The 22,982-nt window shown below is 34.9% G+C and overlaps 1 long non-coding RNA gene across 3 annotated transcripts in view; it reads left to right on the top strand.

Moving 5' to 3' along the window:
• The window catches only part of LOC107973699 (uncharacterized), a 73,956-nt gene that overhangs the window by 1,934 nt on the left and 49,040 nt on the right, over positions 1–22,982 (top strand). For 2 of the 3 annotated variants that reach the window (XR_010149745.1, XR_010149744.1), the window contains exons 2-5: positions 6,988–7,177; positions 9,502–9,670; positions 10,615–10,725; positions 19,900–20,002. This is a non-coding gene — a long non-coding RNA (uncharacterized LOC107973699). Of the gene's footprint in view, positions 1–6,987; positions 7,178–7,702; positions 9,671–10,614; positions 10,726–19,899; positions 20,003–22,982 lie in introns of those variants that run through there. The other variant, XR_010149746.1, reaches the window with a different exon arrangement.

A 22,982-nucleotide genomic window follows, 5' to 3' on the forward strand; every position in this document is an offset into this window, starting at 1 on the left:
GGTCAGCCTCATGTGCATGCATGCCATGCCTATTTGACCAACCTCCAATAAAATCCTGGACACCAAGTCTCAGATGAGCTTACCTTGTTGACAACACCCCATTTGTGTTGTTACAGATTGTTGCTGGAAGAAGTAGGTGATGTCTGTGGGACTCTACTAGGAGAGGACAACTATTAATAGAAGCTGGAACTTAGCCTTTCCTGGGTTCTGCTCTATCAGCCTTTCACCTTTGCTGATTTTAGTCTGTGCTCTTTCACTATAATCAGCCATAACCATTAGTAAAACAGATTTTCTGAGTTCTTTGAGTTCTAGCAAATCATTGAACCAGAGGGTTAACTTAGGGATCCCTTTCAACAAGGGTATTGGCCTCACACATTCTTGAAACTCAGTAATAATTCTGCTGTGCAGAAGCTTTTTAGTTTAATTAAGTCCCATCTATCTTTGTTTTTGTTGCATTTGCTTTTAGTTTCCTGGTCATGAAGTCTTTGCTTAAGCCAATGTCTAGAAGGGTTTTTCCAATGTTATCTTCTAGAATTTTTATGGTTTCAGGTCTGAGATTTAAGTCTTGGATCCATCTTGAGTGGATTTTTATATAGGTAAGAGATGATAATCCAGGTTCATTCTTTTACATGTGGCTTGCCAATTATTCCAGCACCGTTTATTGAATAGGGTGTCCTTTCCCAACTTTTTTGTTTGCTTTGTTGAAGATCAGTTGAATGTTAAGTATTTGGCTTTATTTCTGGGTTCTCTGTTCTGTTCCATTGGTCTATATGCCTATTTTTATACCAGTCCCATGCTGTTGTGGTGACTATGGCTTTACAGTATAGTTTGAAGTCAGGTAACAGAATGCTACCAGATTTATTCTTTTTGCTTAGTCTTGCTTTGGGTATGCAGGCTCTTTTTTGGTTCCATATGAATTTTAGGATTTTTTCTAGTTCTGTGAAGAATGACGGTGGTATTTTGACGGGAATTGCAGCAAGTGTATTATTGTCTAGATATGGTTACTATATCCCTGGTGAAGTGGTAATCAGCATCCTAGGGAACCCCTAGGTTCCTAAGGATCTAAAACAGTCTTGGTAGTCAGGTATTCCTTTTCTCAGATAATATAATATTTTAAAATATTGATTCTGAGGAAAGTATACTTCTGGATTAGATCAAGACTATCATGGGGTTGGACAGGCTTCTGGCATTTCCAACATCTGATTCTCCAAGTGACTGCTGCAGACTCTGAGCAATCTGAACTGAGTGAAGCTACTGCTTTATTCTCTAAAATAAGAGCAGTATTTGAATAGCATTTGGATTGTAAAGACTTTATCATTCACTGTTTTGATCAATTCATTATTGATAGCTAGGATAATTCAATGAAGACAAAACTGAGTCACAGAGTCCATATATGTCTTGGAAGGAGAATGGGGCAGATAACTTTTCTTTTTGGAAAAAAAAACTAAAGTCTCTGGATCAAAAGCTGCCTCAAATTAGGGCTCACAAGTTGGAAATGAAAGATTTTGGGCTCAAAATTGTCTATTTTTCTGGAAGGTAGAAGAGTGAAGAGCAAGGTTCTCAAATTTCTGATGGCATAAATGATTTCTAACATATAATTGTACACATAGAAAAACTATCAAAATAACTGAAAAGAGTACTGTGACAGAAGCCACATATGGTCCGTAAAGCCTAAAAATTTACTCTCTGGTCCTTTTACCAAAGAACTTATCGTAACAAGTAAGAACACTGCTTATCTTTGCCAAAGGTGGCCTATGTAATGACTACAATTTAGCATGTGGGAGTTTCTAGGGCTATAATGTTCTCCTTCTTAATGTGAGAGCTACTTACATTAGTATTCCCAGCAGAAAAAATATGCATCCAAATGTATGCCTATGATGTGTGCTTTGTATACATGCATTTCATTTCAACACAAAATTTATATGTATGTATGTATGCAAATGTGTGTATTGTGTACATGTATTAACCACTTGCACCACTACTTTATTCTTTTTTTTTTTTTTTTTTTTTTTTTTTTTTTTTTTTTTTTGAGACGGAGTCTCACTCTGTCGCCAGGCTGGAGTGCAGTGGCACAATTTTGGCTCACTGCAACCCGTCTCCCAGGTTCAAGCAATTCTACGGCCTCAGCCTCCTAAGTAGCTGGGACTACAGGCGTATGCCCACCACATCCAGCTAATTTTTGTATTTCTAGCAGAGACAGAATTTCACCATGTTGGCCAGGATGGTCTCAATCTCTTGACCTCATGATCCGTCTGCCTTGGCCTCCCGAAGTGCTGGGAATGCAAGTGTGAGCCACCGCACCTGGCCCACCACTACTTTATTCTAAGCCACATGTATCTTTCACTGGAATTATTACAATGGCTTTCTGCAGATTCTTGCCTTCTTAGAGTTGATTCTCCATACAGCAGTCAGATACTTAATAAATCTGGTCAAAAGCCTCATGGGGCTTCTCAGCTCTTTCCAGGTAAATTCTAATGAGCTTGCTATGACCCACAAGACTCTATATGATCTAGCTCCCCTCTCTTCCTCTGACCTCTTCTGTTATACTTCCTCTGGCTCATTTTAACGCAGCCTCAAGGTCCTCCTTATTTATCCTAAGCACCAGGCAGAGTGTGCTTATGTATCAAGGTCTTTATACCTACCACTCTTTCTACCTGGTAGTACTCTTCCCCTAGATATTTTCATGGCTTATCCCCCACAGTTTATTTTGTTCTCTATTCAAATGGCACTGTATCAGAGAATAAATTGGGAGACTGTTAGTCCCCTGCACAATTCTATTTCCCTTTATCCTGCTTAATTTGTATTAATAGAACTTATTTCTGCCAGGCATAACGCATATATTTGCAATTACCATCTGTCCTGTCCATTAGAATGAAAGCTGCATGATATTCATGACTTTATCAATTTTGTTCATGACTCACCTCAATACCTTCAATAGTACTTAAGACATATTTATTAAATAAATAATAAAATATTCACTTAATAAAGTATGAATTTGGATGTGGTCATTGAGTGAGAATCCCTATAGGCAATAAGTCTGAAGGCTGTATTTATTATTTTTTAAACTAGTCAGATATCCTGCCTTTCTGTGGGACATGGGTCCTTCCTACAGAGGTAGGTGGTTTCTAGAGACCAGAAACCCTAATTCAAACATTGCCTCTGCCAATTCTTAGCTGTGTGGATCATGTTAAGTTTCAGTTTCCTAGACTATAAATTGGAGATAAACATAGCAGTTATTTTATGATATGGTTGGAAGAATCATATGGCAAATCCATATAAATCACTTAGTACAGATTTGGCATGTAAGTACTCAATATATATTAACTGTTTTATTATTACCATTATTAGGATTCTAGTACCCACAGGTATTTGTGAATTCCTATACTCACAGCATCTGGGAGGGACAGTGGAAGTTCTTCATACTCAGAGCTGGATAACTGGAATATGTATTGACTGATAAATATATTTCAGATGAAAGAAAATGAGGCAGAAAATACTGGTTTACACATTTGTATTTCAGGTTAAGCTAAACTGAGGTCAATTCTGAATAAGAGGTGGGATAGAAGAGAAATGAAGGAAAATAATTAGCAGAGATCTAAGGATATTTGGGGAGAGAAATGAAACACAACATAAGTAGGTTGGCCAGGAAAAACAAACTTCAGCTAACAAAAGCAAGAAGACATTAATAGCAGCAGCATCAGAAAGTTGTCACCAACTAACCAGCAAGACCAGATTGGAGTGAAAGAAAGTAAAAAGAGAAGAGGGCTTTTCATGCTTGTGACCAAATTTTCTAGGTAGTAGATTCTATTATAATCTTAGTGCAAACCATTCTTCATGAAAATTTATTGACAACTTACTGTGCAGAAATTGGGTTGAATAAAAATTCCATATGGATATGCATATAACATATGTAGAATTCATAAATTTATTAGCAATTTAACTTAATTGTTTTAGGGTGGTACAAAATTAATACATCAATGAACACATTTTCTAAAATAATATATTTGTCTAAACATTTCAAAACTTCTGTCTTTCTGAAACTTGTTAACATTTCAGGATAAAATTAGTGTTGGAGAAAATTAAAGGGAAGAAAATCTTATTTTCCATAAACCCAGGAAGAAAAATAATGATAATAAAAGTTAAAATGTGAATTCAGTGTATGAGGTGCCTAATAAAGCTTACTTTAAGAAATTCTGAGACAAGTTTACGATTTTTGCTTCCATATAATATATTCCACTTACATAGTAAAAAAACCTCTTTAAATTAAAATTTTCTGTATAAAGAGATATTATTTCAGCATCATAAATGCTGAATTTCCCAATTGTCATTCACTTATTGAATAATTTTCAATAAAAAGGGCCAATTACCTAATACGGAACTTGCTTTCTTCTCAAAGTAATTTTCCATCTTATTAGTTTTATATCACAACTGAAGCAGAACATGCTTCAAACACTATATATCATTTCCCAGTGTAGTTTATAAAAATGCAAACTAATAGATATTCTTCAAATCTTGATTAATTTATAACTTATTTGAAAAATTGGAATGTATTTTCCAGTTAAACTACAGACTATGTTCTACACAAACTCCTTGCAAATCTGGGTTGATTTGACAAAAAAGAAAAAAAAAAGACAAAAACCATTGCAATGCTCTCTTCTGAAATAAAATGTGCATCTGAAGCTTGTGAATGCATCCATAAAAATTTAAGGATCTGTCCAACATAACATCAAGTACACAAACTATTGCTTCAGTTTTCAAACTCAGTTAGTGACTAACAGTTAATCACTAACATGTAGCACATGTGACCCTGCGTAAGCCATAGTCTGATCTCTCCCGTGTTTTTTTATATTCTGAACATGAAGCAAATTTGACATTTATTCCATAACTCACTATTGAGAGTATAACACTCTTCATGTCTGCCTTTCTCATATGCACACACACACTCACATCCACACACAGGTATACATATACTTAGCTAATTTTATTAAGGAATATCTCTGGGAAAAGATCCATTTTACACAAAGCTAAAGATCAAAAACCACTCTGTCAGTTGCAAAAAAGCTTAGCAGCTTTCAGTTTATCTGGATTCATCACCACTGCTTTCCATCAAAAAACGCTTTGCCCAGATAAACATTTTCAAAATACAAACAGCAGATTCATCACACAAAACATTATTCATCTCAAAGTACATCTGAAAGAAAATCTCCAGCACAGTCAAGGCTTGTGACTCTGGAATAACTGGACAACTGACGGTCAGGGTTAGTGAGCAAAAAGTTTTACGATTCCTGCGTTTTTATCTGAAGTTCTCATATCTATCACACTAATACATTGTAAAGAAAACCAGAAAAATGTGCCACATGAGTTTGCCTTGATGTTTTCAAATGCTACAAAAGAATATTTTAATAAAGAGTTGAACACTGTCTGATCCATTTTTGTGAATTTGTACATTCTCTACTAGAGCTAAATCTAGCATTAATTCACTGGATCTGTTTTTTATGAAGGTTAAAAACTTGTTTCAACTGTATAAAATACGTTATTTACTGAGACCCTCAAGGCGCATTTCCCTTTATGGGGCATTATGGGGCTTATATGGCATTATTTAAACACCAACATTAGTTTTCTAATTGCTTTCTTGAGTATTTGGCCTTATTTATACATACAAGACAAAAGAAAATTTATATATTAGCCTATCTGAATTAGATCAGGCTACAGGAAAATTCAAGAGGCATTAGTCAGTTGCCAACAACTAACAGAGATGATATTAGGCCTGTTTATATTTTATCCATTGTCATTAAAATTTAGATATTACTCTAGTTCCTAACACAGCCCTATTCCAACTCTTAGGCAAATGAGTTTCATTACACTTGACTTAACAGAGAAAGAGTGTGGTCATTTGTTTTATTATTGTTGTAGGTGAACCTGACATGATATCTGAAAAGATTTAGCCAGTTATGAAGATGATCAAAAATCTCAGATGAAAATGTCATGCCTTATCTACAGTAGTCATCACATACTCTTACATACTTACTGGGAAGCAGGGAATATTCTGTTTACCCCAGCTGGGGTTTAATGTATGGAAAGAGAACTTCATCTCTACTGCCGATCACTAACCAATCAGGTGTTCTCATGTATTCCACCCCATTAGTGAATGTATTATGGCCTGTTCTAGAACAGTAGGAACACCTATGAGCAAAAATGGTGTGCCTTCACACTGACCTTTACTTTCTACCTGATCAGTTGCAGTTTTATCATGTCAAATTCAAAACCAATAGTCATTCTTGTCATCCATCTTTAACAAGTTATGTGTTTCATGAATCATTAATTGAATCTAGAGAATTTTACCTTATAAAAAGTGTCACAGAGGAGAACGTCACATACCGGGGCCTGTCGGGGGTTGGGGGGCTAGGGGAGGGATACCATTAGGAGAAATACCTAATGTAGATGATGGGTTGATGGGTGCAGCAAACCATCATGGCACACGTATACCTGTGTAACAAACCTGCACGTTCTGCCCATTTACCCCAGAACTTAAAGTATAATAAAAAAGAAGTTTTCCAAAAAAGTGCACAGATTGCTCAGAAACCCAAATCTTCACTCTGAATTTGAAGATATATGGGCACCATGTTAGACATGGTCCATCAAGAAAAGAAATGCCTAAGTTTGAGGAAGCGAGTCCAGATTCTAAGATATAACCACAACTGGGAAAGAGGGGGGAAAAATGAAAGATTTTGCTAATTCTTAATATCCCTGAGGTTATTGATTAGATCATTTTCTCTTTATAGTCAAAATTCTAAACCAAATTCATGTCTAGCATTTGATGAGCTCCCTTTCTTCTCTGTAGGTGTAGTCTATTTGTGCAAAAACTATAGCTAATGCTCTATCTCCCTGGGAAGTCTTCACTCTAATCTGGCTAAAATTTAAATGAGGAAAGATAACAAGATTGCTGAAGACTAACATTATTATTCTCAATTTATTTCCTTTCTGCAGACACTACTGGCAAAGCCATTGAAAAGAATCACACTGCTAAACCAGTAGCAGCTTTTATCTTCTTCTCAGATTGTATACATGCAGGAAAAAAGTGTTTCTAACACATAGACTTCTATATTCCAGCACAAAGATGTATTAGGCGCATTTATACTTTTACATCGAAGCCTGTTTCAACATGAACGGAGCCCAGGCAAGTGTCCTTGTGATCAATCGAGAGTGAAAGTTAGCTATACTTAAAAAAAAAAATAGGTTTTAAAAAATATCAAAATAATTAGAAAAGAGTTTCAACTAATAACATACTTACTATTTGTATTCCATTTTGACAGTACCATGTTAGATCAATGACTTCATTTATCACAATATATTCCATGCTACAGTTACCTCTCAGGAAAATGACATTGATAGAGTCAACTTTCTTGAGAATTAAGCTTCTGTAACTTTTATTTAAAGGTGTCTCAAGCTTGTGCTTCTTAGTATTTTAAGATATGTCTTTAGTTTTTGTAATTTCACTTTGTCAAAACATTACATTTGTCATTATTCATACTGAAAGACAAGGTGTTTTGAAGATAAAAATCTACTAAGGATCATCTACCATTTGCTTTTGATATAAAAGATTTATAAGACCATTTAGACCACAAAAACAAACCTTCCTAAGGACATATCTATACATCAACAAATATTAAAAATTACATTTCTAGGAAATTAAAAACAATTTAGAAAGGTGCTTAGTTGAACAGAAATTAGCTACAACCAAAATAATGATTAATATTATAACCATAATCATAGAAAATAACAGTTGATTGCCACTTTCAAGAATAAAAGCAAATTCTGTGAATATAGAACTAAAATACTAAAAATAAACAAACAAGCTTGGGAGAGATTAGTCATGCAAAATCCAACCCTAGATATTTGATGGCAATTATCTAAATTTTTTACCTTATAATTGAGATGGTATTTCACTGGCAAAGCTTAAACCAAGTAATATTCACAAAAATGGAAGAAATTCATAATTAAAGAAAGTCATTAAGCAAAACAGAAAAAATATTTCAGTATCAAACTTTAAAGTTAATAATTTTTTTTTAATGATGGATAAAGACAAAGCAAATTGATGGTATGAATTAACTAATAGTAATGAACATTCTTCTCTTAAATCTCCATCAGATACATTCTTATTTTGAAGAAATACCAAGGCAACTTAAGATAGGGGTATTACCAAATATTCCATATGTGATTTTCAGGAAGCAAAGCTATTCATTGCAGTACACTATGTCAATATTCTAACCATCAGAGAAGATATAAAATTTATAAAAGTCTTCTGTAGCACCCAAATCACAACAAATGGAATTGCTAAACATATCAGGTTTACAACATGTCATAACCTCAGTGTTCATTCCTGCTTTCTCTCTTGGCATAGGAAGCTAGCTGGCTCATAACCCATGCTTTTCACAACCACAAGTTCTTTATCCCTATATAACCAAATCCTCAAGAGAACAGCAGACAGAGGGAGAAGACAATTTATTTAGAGAACTATTATGTGAGGAGGAAAACAAGCTGCCATTTCCAATTTGAAACATAATTAGGAAGACAATAGCCTCCTGACTGATGCTCTTTGTTCCCTTTGGATATTTATGTAGGCCAGTAATTGGAGTGTATTTCCCTGTTCAATTTCACATTGTCTATAAAAGGGTTTCTCATGATCCATGACTTTCTAGTTAAATTCAGAAGAAAACATCTTGCAGCTACTGCCCTATTGCCATGGCCACACATCACTGCCTTCTAGACATGGTCAGTTGCTGAAACTTATTTTCAATTCTGCCAAACAGTTGAGTTAATAGGATTTTAAGAAGGAAAAAGTTGTTCCATGGGACTTGGGTGATTGAAGGCTTTCTATCCATTATTGAAAAACACTGGGAAAGTTAACCACCCTTTTTTGCTGAAAAATTAACATATATACTTGATGTAAATAAATGTCTATAGACATATTAAAGCATTCAGTCAATAACAACATCAAATGAAAGTTAGGATTGAGGCCCATTACATTTCCGAAAAGATGCTTTTAGGAGTGGAGGGAGACAGCTTCCTCCTTTCCTTTTATAAGCAGAGAAAAGTCATTTTTTTTCTCATTTATTGCATATGCACTTTCTGGCTACTCAGGTGGGAAAAAAATCCCATTGATTCTCATTACATTGCCCTGAGGACAAGCAGTGGGGCAAGGAGGCTTATACACTTGTTATTTACTATTAAGTAATTACTAAGCCATCCATCTCTGATCCCAAACACCCCATATGCATATTCGGAATAAAATTAACAAAGATGAATATTAAAAATCCAACATATTTATTGAGCAACTACTGTGTCTGACATATTGATTAACTTCACAACAAACTTATAGTCATTATATCCCCACCCTTCATAAGCTGAAATTAGAATTCAAAACTTAACACCATATTAAAAACTCAGACTGACCCTTTCATTTGTCTCCTTTTTTATTTTGCTATGATATACTTCTCCCAGGGAAGTTGGTGACTTAATCCTCGTTATACCCTGATTTTGGACAAATTTTACAAGAAGAATAAGACTTCTACTTCTCTATGTCTACATGCACCTGGAACAGTGCTAGGTCTATGCTTACAAATTGATTGGTTCAGGTCACCGCCATGAGCCTCAGGACAGAAAATTGCCGGTAAGCAGTACTTCCAAATACTTTATAGGTAGATCAGGATCATGGTGTGATTTTTAACCCTTCATGACCCATAATCTGGACTGTGATAGAACCTTATGAAAAATAGCTATGCTATCTAATAAAACCTAGATACAATCAGAAATATATTAAACCAATTCTATATCCTTCTCTTTTCTAAGCTGCATTAAATGTCAAGATCATTTTCTAACTTTTACTCTTCAAATATTTAAAAGCTTTGGACTTTAAACTTGGTAAATATATCTATTTTCATAGTTAATATTGACTATATTATTCAGAATGGGATATATTAAGCTGCAATCATAAGCAACACCCAAATCTCAGTTGCCTAATATACTAAAATATGTTTTTCTTTCTGTACATTGTATGCTTATCAGAGCCTAAGTCAGGCTCTGTTACTCATCATCCCCATTCTAAAACCCAGGTTCATAGAGCAGCTTGAATGTATAGCATTGCCAGAATCCATGGGACAGAAAGAGAAAGAATGGCAAATCTTGCACTGGTTTTTGGAGCTCACAGGCAGATATGGCACACATCATCTCCACTCACATTCCATTGTTTAAAACAAGTCACATGGCCACACCTACTTATAAGCATGGAAGGAATGCAATCCCACCATTTGTTCAAGTGGACCAGAAATATTTGATAACAAACTCTAATGACGAAATACCTGGTTTTTGGCTACCAAATATTGGGTTTACTCTTCTTAATGCAGGCAAATACACTCATCCTCCCCAAAGGAAACAACCTAAGTGGTCAAAGTTTCAAACTTAATGTCCAAGATCTCTACATGATGCCTGATGTTGCTTTATCAAGTCCAAATATAGCTCATTTTGATCACTGTGAAGTAAAAAGGCAAGTCTTCTACCTTATTTTCTATATTGTATTCATAACCGTAACCTTTTAATCTGGTCTTTATGTTACAGGATATGAGAGAGAGAGAGAGAGATTTGACTGGGCTAAGAAAGAAATGAAGACGATTTAGAGATGGAAATGGTGACATATGGGCCTTTGAAGCCTCCCATGTTCCAGAGAAGGTGAGCATGGCTCTGGTCATATGAGGGATATGTGTATATATGTGTCATATTAAAATCCTGATTTGTTGGTGGTAGAAGTAGGCAGAAGTTTAAATGTGGATAAATGAGTGTCAAGGGATGCTGAGATGAAATATGAGTGGACTGTGCTGGATTAACTGTCGTCAGGTTAACATCATTGCCACTCCCATTGGTGGTCTTCTCTGCATTGCGAAGAGAAGGCTAGAACCACATTCCCCAGAATCCTTTTCCCTGTGTGGTTTCCTGTATAGTTAGTTCCATCACTGACAGTCACTTCTGTGAACTTCGGAAAGTAAAAGGGAATAAAATGACGATATTCACTGGAGGCAGATTCACCCAGACACATGAGTACATATCAGATGTGAAGTTTCAAGGAAGTTCAGGGTGAACTTCTGCAAAATATTTACTTAGGTGCTATAGGCAGCTTTAGCTGATACGGCTTCTTGGGAACCACTCATCTCAGTGCAGCTGGCTACAGTAGTCATTTGGAACTTCCTAGAAGCACTTGAGTTCTGTGGCAGCTCCCAAGCAAGCTCTTGAGATCTACCACTTCCATTCTGCAGGCTGAGAGTTAGTGACAGCTTCTCGCCTTTCACTCCACTGGTTTCCCACAACTGTGAATGCCTCTCATTCCATGTATTACCATAGACACGTAGAGCAGCTTCTATTTTTTTTAAACCAAGCACTGACTGAACCTTGAGTAAGAAGGAATATCACAGGGAAGTTACTCGACATTAACCACGATTACATTTTGTTGGTTTTCAAAAAAATAGATTTAAAAAATTTTATTTGACTATCTTTAAGAAGACTTACTAGTAAGATAATAATGAAAAGGCAAATATCTATTTCTGTTCCTATTGTTATTAAATTTTCAAAACGCAGTCATTAATACTATTGCATTGTAAGAAAAAAATAATTTAAACAAATCCTAAAAGTTTTCATTGACTTTTCAAGTAAAAGTATAAACTCACAAGAAAGAACTGTGTAATACAAATTTTGTACTGTTTTTAAGTCTAGTTCATTTGAAACTCTGCCAGAAATAATATATGCTTTGAAAAATAACTACTTGAATGTTAATATTTTCGATTTCAAATCAAAATAAATAAAATCTGCAAGAAATGACACAAAATTCTACTTATAAGCGTAAGGAATCATAGATGAGAGACATGAAGAGTTTCAAATTATCCAGTATTTTTTTTTTAATAAATGACACGTCTGAAAATATAACAAGTATCTCCCACCCCTAACAGACTATCACATCCCTATTTAGCTTCTTATTTGTCTCTGTCAGGCTGATCCATGGGTTTAGTCCCCAGGTCATCACAATGAGACTTGGCATTGATCACTGAAATTTATGATACTTTGAAAGATCGCACCTGATTAATGGCGCAGCCACAATTTATGTATTCTCCTAGCCACGTTCATTCACAGTCAGTGCTGGCAGGATGTTGAAATTGTGGGAGGAATTTTAAATAAATTGGAGACTGGCATGAATCCTGGGGTCTCTATCCCTTTATGATTAAAAAACCTCTTTATTTCTTCAGGTAGTACCAAAGGTTTTTTGAGGCACATTTTGCCCAAAAGATAGCTTCTTTGTGGCAGCATATTTGCTTACTCCTGTAGCCTCAAAGTTAACTTTAAAAATTTTTAAACGTTATTAAACTCCGAAAAATGTTAAAATCTTTGCACTGTTTCACAGGCTAAGTCTTATCCACCAATCCCATCCATTGTCTCTCCTTGTCCTCATTGGGCTCTCTCTAATTATACTAATAGATTGAAGATGCTGAGCCTCAGTTTCCTCATGTGCAACGCAGGAGTAATTACAGTGCATCTTTTGGAGAGTTACTGTGAGATTAAATGAGATAGTCATGTGAACTACCTGGCCCAGTGCTGGGGATCAAGTAGTTATCAAATGCTATGTATTAATTTCCTCAAATAGTATCCTATAATATAAGCAACAAATGAAGATTAAATAGAATAATTCAAGTACAGTAATCAAAGGTCATACAACTGTTTTCTAACTTTATCTCAATGCCAGATTTTTTTTTTAGGTTCTAACTTTAGAATCCATGTTATATTCATGGTTTTCTTACTGCATCAACAACTTTGGCATTAAGTGATACCATGCACAACTCTTCTAGGTGGTCTTTTTTTCCCTCCCAACCTAACTTCTGACTAAGCTTTGCTCAGTCTATAAACAGAAGGAGAGCATCCATGGTGGTATGACCCTAGGCAAATGAATGCAAAAACAAAACATCTAATGGGAAACAAAGTAAAAATCAATTAAGTGAACATGAACAAAATTCTTGGAAACAATGTCCACATTCCTTGAGATTCCTTTTTATCAATATTGGTTCCCTCATTTACGTGTGTCTAGTTGGTTTCCCTCCCTTAAATCATCACTTCTCCCAGCAGTTGGTAGACCTCCCAGGTATCTCACATATGGGAAATTTGAGGTCTGTGCCCACCTGTCCTCTCTGCTCCATTCCACAAAATATGAGCTCACCCTCCACAGCTGTCAACAGCTTTTGAAGTTCTCTTCATGTATCCTGTGTCATGCTATTAAATCATTTTTTCCATGTAATTTTCCTTACATAAACTATATTGTTTGGCCTGTAAAACTGCCAAAACCTCAAAGGAATGTCTTTAACAAATTTTAATGATCCTTAATTTTATCACATAGACACTCCTCCACGTACTTCTAAGGTTTACCAACTTAAAAATTAAGGTGAGAATTTGCACCTGCTACTGTATCTCGCTTCCACCCTGGCATATTTACTTAAGGTATTCTTTTTTTCAAATCAGAGATTTGTATTTTCCACAAATAATTTGTGAACCTGTTATCTGACTTATTTTTGATGGTAGAAAATGAGTTACTGGACACTGCACATAAAACATCTTACAGTTAAAAGGGAAACAGGTGGTAATTTAAGGTGGCATTTACATGGACAATATGGGCAATTAAAAGCAAAACATTTTTGATTCATGACTTATCTTAATCATCTTGGCAAAGGGCTAAAAAATGTAAACAACTGGAGATTTGACATGACCTAAAAGGTTTTCTAGACCAGAATGCTAGGGAATAGTTAATACCCCATAAACCTATGTAAAACTACTCTCCTTTTTCTAAAAAGTATGTGTGTGTTCTAATTAAACAGTATTTTTTAACTCATGTAAACAAAGAGGAAAGGTCACTTAAAAAATTTTGTTCTGCATTTTGTCAATGACTATAAATCCCATACCTAAAAATGGAGCCTGCCTAATTCAACATCATTTACTTCTCAAAAGTAGTCATCAAGGTGGGCAGGAGAAATATATAAATTTAAAGTCTGAACAGATTGGGGTTCTACTTCCATAGAATAAATGGTACTCTGCTTCAAATCTACAAGCCTCATTTTTCTCATCTTAAAAATGAAAATAAAGATTATTAACCAAATTAGGGTGCTTAGGAGAAAGGAAGCCCTGAGTAAATGCTCTTTTCTATCAACCTTTTCTAGCTGATCTCCCACCATGACACCCTTCCCCCACAGCTGGTTTGTCTGTTATTCCACCCTCTGACTTCATCCTTCAGGTATTTCACTACTGTAATCCTCAAAACAGCCCTCTGAAGTTGTTTTTTTTATCTTCATTTTCAAGGGGTTGGGGAATGGAGGTGTAAAGAGGTATATCAGTCAGGAAAACAAACACCACTCTAGGTATTTCAAACGGAGAGAATTTAAACTCAAGAAATGTCCACACAGGTAATGGAAAAGCAGAAATAGCTAAGGGGTATCTGAGGGAGCCCAAGTAATAGCAAAAGCAGAAAACTACCCGTAGCCTTCCTAGCCATGGAGGTGGCTAAACCCAAAGCCACGGTCATCCTGTGGAGGTGACCTCAGGTATCCATTCAGGGAGAGCTGAGGCCACCAGAACATGTAGCCACTGCTGAAGCTGCTGCTGAAGTTGGAACAGGAGCAATTCAGTTACCCTCCCAGTAAGCAGAAGGCTCAGAATTGAAATCCACATACTTATTATAACTCTTTCCTTACGAAATGGATATTTTACATGTGAGAAGGCTAACAAATCATAAATCCCAATAGAAATTTAAAACCTTATAATACAGCATTAGGATATGAAGAACTTTGGAATCCCCTTCAAATAAGAGATCATGAAGAATCCTTGGCCCCAGAACTTGCTTGACAGTTTCCTTGAGTGATTTCATACATTCTAATGGCTTTGGGTCAAAAGCAGGGCTTCAATAAAGGTTTGTTGAATGAAAGGGCGTCCAGTTGGATTTTACCATAGTTTTAATTATGACATCTTTTGGCCCACTAGATTTGATCATGAACTTTCATTTCAAAACAAAAAATCAGAAGACTAGAAGAAACATAGCATGGGATCACAGTTTAGATAGATCTTTTTTGCTTTTTCATCTTATTTCTATAGTTGAATTAAACTTTCAAAAAAAAATACAGAAAGCAGAGGTATTTGAAGCAATGAATAATAAGATTGGACTTCTGAAGTGTGGTTCACACCCACCTCATTTCCTAAGCCATAATCCTGGTATAATGTGTAAAGGGATTTGCAATGAAAGATAGTAAATCCAGTGTGTATCAATTATTCATACATTCCAATTGGCAGTGAACCCAGCAAATGTATTCAATGAGTGGTCTCTATTCCCACAAATTTAGAAAGTGCATAATGGATGGAAAAATAAAGAATTTACTCTTCAATACTCGCTTACAACAGCTCAGTAAAAGAATGCTTATATATAGATAAAGTTTTCAAAGTATTTGTTGAAACCGCTGACCAAACTACCCAAAACTACAGCTGAACTTCTGCCAGCTATGAAAGGGCTGTGCTTGAACTCCATTTCACAGTTTCTGGTTTTCACAGCCTTTAGGCAAACACAATTCAAACCCGTTACTATGCTTGAAAAGATCCGTTTCAGAAACTGTTACACAAACAGAGAAGCTAGCACACATTATCCTAAAATGCTGCTGTGTTTAAGGAAAAAAAAAAAAAAAGCCATCTGATTTCTTAAAGTTCTATGTGATGCACCATTGAAATTTGCATATGAAAAATTTCAAAGCATTAGCATTTAGAGGCTTTGAAACCCTTTAAGTTTTAATGTTTTCAAGGACCTGAAGTTTGACCAACTTCTCTTATTTTCCAAACTAATTGGTGAATAGGGAAGAATATTTTGTACTCTATGCTTTGTAAATGATAAAGGCAACTGCATTTTGTATTGAAGGTATTTGTTTAACTGAAATGTGAAAAATCATAGACAAAACTAGAAAAAGTCAATGGTCCCTTTTACTTACAAACACAAGTCACCAAGAGCTACCTTATCTATAATTATTTGCATTGTGACAGCAAAATCTCAATAAAGTAAGTTCCTTCCATTGGAAATATGTATACAACTTTCTTAACAATAATGAGAATGGAACATTATTTTTGACATTAGGAAATTCTAGATCTAAATATATAGTTAATTCAACCTTGAAGCAAACTTTTAAGATTCAATGAACTGTCAAAATTAATAGAAAAATCCTCGTATTCAGATCAGTACAAAGAAAAAAAAAAAGATGATTGAGTTAGGCATAATACACACTAGGGGCCTAGTAAAAGTTGAATGAAACAAAATTAGCTTCTTCCTTGTCAAATAAGACAATACCAAAAAGCAAAGAAAACACAAAGAATATGATCACTGCGATGCAAATTAACAAGCATCCCCAGTTTGGGCTTTTAATTAGTAGAAAACCTAAACTTTTCCGAGTCAGACTGCAGTTCTAAAAGGGAGTTTGGTGAAATGGTTTTGCTTAGATGAGATTATTTCTAGTAGTGCTTGCTCTTGTGGTACTATGATTGTTTTAGGATTGGAATCCCCTCCCTTTTGCATGGCCAACTTCAGTCTTATCCAGTAAGATAAGCTCCATTGTTACCTCTGGTAGATGGTATTACCTGATGCCTCTTTCAGGTAGCATTGTGTCACCTCTTCTAATTGTACTGTCTCTGGTTTGTTACTATTCTCTTTATTCATATGTCTCTCCTCTCCCACCATACAGTAAATTCATAAGAAGCAGCAGAAACCACTTTTGTTTTTGTTTTTTGAGATGGAGTCTTGCTCTGTCACCCAGGCTGGAGTGCAGTGGTGGGATCTTGGCTCACTGTAACCTCCATCTCCCGGGTTTAAGCCATTCTCCTGCCTCAGCCTTCCAAGTAGCTGGGACTAGAGGTGCGTGCCACCACGTCTGGCTAATTTTGTTTGTATTTTTTTTTTTCAATACAGGTGAGGTTTCACCAAGTCAGTCAGGATGGTCTCGATCTCCTGACCTCGTGACCTGCCCACCTCGGCCTCCCAAAGTCCTGGGATTACAGGCATGAGCCATTGCACCTAACCTCAGAAACCATTTTTATAACCTCAGTACCTAATAGAAACTGGCACATGGCTGAGTACTGAATAAATATTTGTTAGCCATGTGAAAATTTTCTTTATACAAGTTGAGATTGGTAAAGAATGGACCTTCTCATTGTACCAAACTGTTCTACAATATTTTGTCAATAATTTTTATTTCAGCCAAATTTTAAAATAGTTGTTATGTTAGGAAAAACAACCTCTCAGTTTTTTAAATGATGAAACCAAACTTTGTCAGCTGCTAAGTTTTAAATAACTGAGCCGACTATATCAAATTTTAATGGAAAATTATATTTTAAGTATTGTAAAAAAAAAAAACAAATTTATCACAAAGCTGGCCTATCCTCCCTAAAAATGAAAAGCAAAGAAAAGGGGAGACTTCATTCATTTTCTTAAAAAATACTACTCTCATATTTTAGATTTTATATTGGTTAGTCAATTCTAAAGTTTGAAAATCTATCCTTGAAGTTACAGGGTTCTCAGTCTTTGAGGGGACCTAATGAGATGACTTTTTTGAGGAAATGTTGTTTGGCTGCTACTCAGGATACTAATGCTTCATTTGTTCAATTCCTTGCGACTCCATCATCGGTAATTCATCATCACAATGTCACCTTGCCTGTCAGACTCAACGAAGGAGGGATGCGCATGGGCATTTAACTGTTTTCTCCCTTGCTGGAATTGGCAGCTATTATTAAGAGTTAGTAGCACAATGGGGTAGGAGAGATGTCTTAGCTTTGGCATATATGCTGTACATGAACAAAGAACTTTGATCTTCAAACCTGCCAAGCTGACATCTTGCACAGGCATAATGTTCCCTCAAAATTTAAATACAAAACCAAAAAACTCTTCCATCTGGGATTACAGTCATATAATTTCTATATATTGCTAGCCTCAAAGGACTGAATTCTTTACAATACTATTTCAGTCATTTTAAAAATAAAAAAGATGAAGTCTTGGAATGGTTGACCCACATAGCAGCTCAGCTGGACAATGATAATGCTTCTGAATTTTAACTAGAAAGTATCCATGCTGTGCAAAGCCACAAACTTTCCATTCAGGATATAAGAAAAAGTGAATACTCCTAGTGAGATACTTAGCTAGTTATAGACAGCTGAATACTAGCTAGTAGTTTTTACACTTACTTTGTTTGTCTGTTTAAGGCTTTATTTGAAACAGAATTTGTAATCCTAATTTTTCAGACTGTGTGCGAAATGTTCAAACTTGCTCACTGGGTTAAAAAGGATGGATAGCTTACAGAAAAAGAAGAAAAAAAGGAAACTCGGCTGTGCGCGGTGACTCATGCCTATAATGCCAGCACTTTGGGAGGCCGAGGTGGGTGGATCACAGGGTCAGGAGATTGAGACCATACTGGCCAAAATGGTGAAACCCTGTCTCTACTAAAAATAAAAAAAAATCAGCCGGCTGTGGTGGTGCGTGCCTGTAGCCCCAGCTACTTGGGAGTCTGAGGCAGGAGAATCTCTTGAACCCGGGAAGCACAGGTTGCAGTGAGCTGAGATCACACCACCGCACTCCAGCCTGGGCAACAGGGCAAGACTCCATTTCAAAAAAAAAAAAAAAGAAAGCCCATCCTCACATCCAAAAAACTTAGTATCTGTGTCCTAGTAATGATGGAAGTAGTCATTTCTTCACATGTGTATAGCATGTGTCTATATAGATAAGTAAATACCATTAGTCAATATAAAACTTAATAATTTCATGACTCATCTCTTCAGGCAACTTTGCAAATTAAATGGTTCACATATGAAGGAGCACAGCTGTAGAAGGAAAATAAGGAAGAGAAAATAACTTCGGAAAATTCCCAGGACTCATACTCTAAAGGTCATGGTTCCAGTACCAGCTTGGCTAGTAATTAATTGGATTTTGGTCTTAGATAAATACAGACTTCTAGATCTGTTTCTTCACATATAAAATGAGAATAATCACCACAGTCCTGATCTAATATACTAAGATTTAGTGTCAAAAAGAAGTGTGGTTCCAAGAGCCAGTTATTGTGCAAGTGGGTAGAAGTGCTTTAGAGTAAATATAAATTCTGACTCTTTGCTACTTTCTTACTAGACAGTTAGACAAGTCATTTAGAACTCTATAGATCAGCAAAATAGGTATAACATTTTCTGTTTCATATTTGTTTTCTAGGTTTAAATGAGAGAATGAGTATCAAAAAGTATAGCATGTGCCTCCGTAGGAAAAGTTTGGTAAATCTCAGCAGCTAATTATAGGAATAATCATGGTGGAAAAAGGTAGCAGCAGTATTTCAAAGTCAGTTGCTTTCAGGGGAGAAAATGACTGCAAGGTTAACAAAACTTAGCCAAAACCTGATTGAAAATAGGGATATGATTCAAAATGGCAGATGGCAACCCTAAGTAAGATTATTTAGCAATAGAAGCATAGATACAGAGGAGCCATTGAGAACACATAAGCAATGATTATCTGAGCTCTATGAATGAAGATCTAGTGTCAGATGAATGTGAGTATAGGTCCACTGAGCGAATACATTTCTATGAAAGGAATTCACATATCAAGTTTTGAGCCCTGATGGTATCAAATATTCAAAAAGTTGTTAACACCCCTTCTTGTTCTGATTCCAAAATAATCTAACAACTATATAATTATTTTTATGTTCATATATTCATCTATATAGAGAAAATGTAATGATCAGGCTAACATGAGAATTCATTCATTCTGCCTGACACATCTCTCACTGGGAGTTGACAATCTAATGTTCTGAATTTCTATTCCAGCCCCTGTGAGCTGTGACTGCAAGTCAGCACCTAAATTAGATCAACACTACAACATCAAAAAGGTAGAGGGGTTTTATGAGCCATAAAGTCAGACTCTGAGCTATGATACCTTCATTTACACACTGCTTTTAAAATATTCTAAGTATCTGACGTATTTGACGCCAAAACCTTTTTAAATGCTATTCTTTTGATTTTCCAATACAATTCAAACATTATACAATTCATTAGTTTATTAACAAATTGCCACTATAATATATAGATATAGGTATAGTAAATCTGGGTTCTAGATTACCTCTCAATTTAGCAAATATAAATCAATATATTACCCAATACTAAATGCTAGTGATAAAACGACAACTCTACATTATTTAGACAATGATGCAAGAACCCTAAGATAGTACAAATACTTCAGAAAGAGATTTATTTCATATTTGGCAAGAACCTTAATAATAGAAAATAGGCCGTAAAAATTCACAGTCTATGTAAATATAGTTATGCAAAAAATTAAAATAAGAAAGCATGTATTTAAAAATGACTGAAGTCAAGTTCAAAACATGGTGGACTGAAATGATGCAGACTTCTACCTCATTCCAAATACTTACAAATGCTAAGATATGACAATTAAACAAAAGTAAAGAAAATACTTAGCTAACCTTGAAAGACAGACAAAAATGACCAAGTCTCAGGAACTTGAAGTCAGAAGAACAAAACACATGAGGCAACACTTCAGAATGAGATCTAAAATGAAAGACGAGGGAAATATGACATCTAAAATGAGCCCAACATGTCAAGATCAGGATAGTATTTCACAGGCAGGGGCAGAGGACAAGTTCACAGTTGGAACTGGAATCCCTGAATGAGATTTGAACCCTGGGAAATCTTCCTACTTGGTGAAAATTGACTTAGAGAAGTTGTACCTTCAGGCCCAGAAAAGTCCCAAGAAACAATTATGTTTCTGTGTCTGATTAGGATTCTGTATTTCTTTTAAAGTCCCTTTGCAGAAACTGAAATCCCAAGACTGTCCTCTGCATATATACATTTCAAATTTACACTGTACTAATTGTGCAGAGATCTCAAAAAAATTTACATAAGGACTGATACCAGACCAATTAAGCCTCTGAAGGCACTGGCAGTTGTAAACCAAAATTACTCTGAAATCCCATTTTCATAATCTCGTGCTCATAGAACACATGCAGAGAAAAGAGAACAACAAAAATTAAAGAAATTCCTAAAAAATATTTCCATGATGAAGAGAGGAGATACAACAAACAGAAGAACTTGTAACAAAAAAACTTGTGAAATAAAGCAACCAGCAGTGTGTGAAAAATAGGTTTTTAAATAATTATTTAAGGTGCAAAAGAAGGAATAGAATCCTATAAGCTAAAAGACACCAAGAATAGCAAATACACTTAAAGGCATTAGAGATATGATTATTAATACCACTAAGTTTTTTGTAACAATTTAACATCAAATAAAGCTGGACTCAAAAGGAATATATAAGCTGGAAGCTGGGTATGGCTACATTATTGAGGAAGCAAAAGAGAGACATGAATGTAGACAACACAATGGAACATCCACCTAGGCTAAAATGAAAGGATCTGACTTAAGTTCAACAAAGGTTGATAAAAGAAAAAAGAGTTAATTGGGGACAGAAAAAAATCAAAGAAATAATAGGTGAAATTTTTCCAGAATTAGTGAAAGGCATAAATTCTTGGATTAAATAAGCAAAATAAATATGAACTCAATAAATAAATATAGATCCAAACCTGCGTATATTATGGAGAAAATGCAGGATCTAAAAAAAAGAGAAAAGTTTTACAAATGAGAAGTTTTTAAAGAGTAAAAAGACTTGGTTATTTACAAAGGAATCAAAACTGTTAACAGCTTACTTCTTGGCAAAAATGTAAGAAGACAATAAAATAATATCTTCAAAAAGCTGAGATAAAAATAACAGCCTAAAATTCTAAAGTTCCAGTGAAACAGTTTCAAATATTAATACAAATGAAGGCATTTAAGAGAGAGAGATAATTTACCACTCAGATTCTGATTGAAAGGTCAATTAATAGATGTTCTTGATAAAAAATAAATTAAATCAAAAACAAACCTACAAGAAGGAATAAGGAAAGAAATTGCTTATCAAATTCTAGAAAAATTGTCTAGAATTTTAGAAGAATTTATGAACTTAGGTATTTAAATAGACTGTCTTTTCGATAAAATAAAACTTTTAGGTAAATTGTCTAAATACTTTTTTTTAATCACAATTACCAATTTAGAGGGGAATTAAAATTACAACTAAAATTCATGACAACAATTTGAGAGTGATTAATTGCAGTAAAAATTTAAGTTCTATTGAATTTTTTAGACTAAGTGGGGATAAACTGGTCAAATGTAGACATTATTAAGACAATTGGGCATGTTAAAATTTTAAGGCCAACTACTAATATAATGAAAATTGAATAAGCTCCAAACAAGAAAACTGTGGGAAAAATGAAATAAATTAATCATTAACAATTCAATAGAAGGAAAGAGGTGGAAAAAACAGGCAAGAAAAACATATTGTATGAAGAAAGCCCAATATTGAAGAAGTAAGGCCAAGTATAACAAAAACCATAGCAAATTTCATTATATTCAAACCATTAATTGAAGGACAGAGTCTCCAATTAAAAACAATAGAAGACCAATTGGAATTTGGCTATAGAATCAGTAAGAATAGACTAGGCCAAGCTGTGATAACAAATTATAATCTCAGTGGTTTCAAGAAACCTATAGTTGATTTTCATTCCCATGCTCATGAATCCATGCTCATAAAAAAAGCACCCTCAATTAATAAATATTTTTTCTTATATAACTTGTTTTAGATTATGGAGAAAATATAAAATTACAACTCATTTTATAATACTACAAACATTTTTATATTAAAACTACACAATGACAGAATCAGAAAGCAAAATTATTAGGTAATTAAACTTATAAGACCACATCCAAAAGCACTAATTAAATGAATCAAAGGAATCAAATCATGAAACATCTTTTATGATTGAGTATAGTCAGTAATAAAGGATGTTTTAATTTTAGAAAATCTA

This window comes from Pan troglodytes, chromosome 13 (genome assembly GCF_028858775.2).
Source record: "Pan troglodytes isolate AG18354 chromosome 13, NHGRI_mPanTro3-v2.0_pri, whole genome shotgun sequence".
NCBI lineage: Eukaryota > Metazoa > Chordata > Mammalia > Primates > Hominidae > Pan > Pan troglodytes.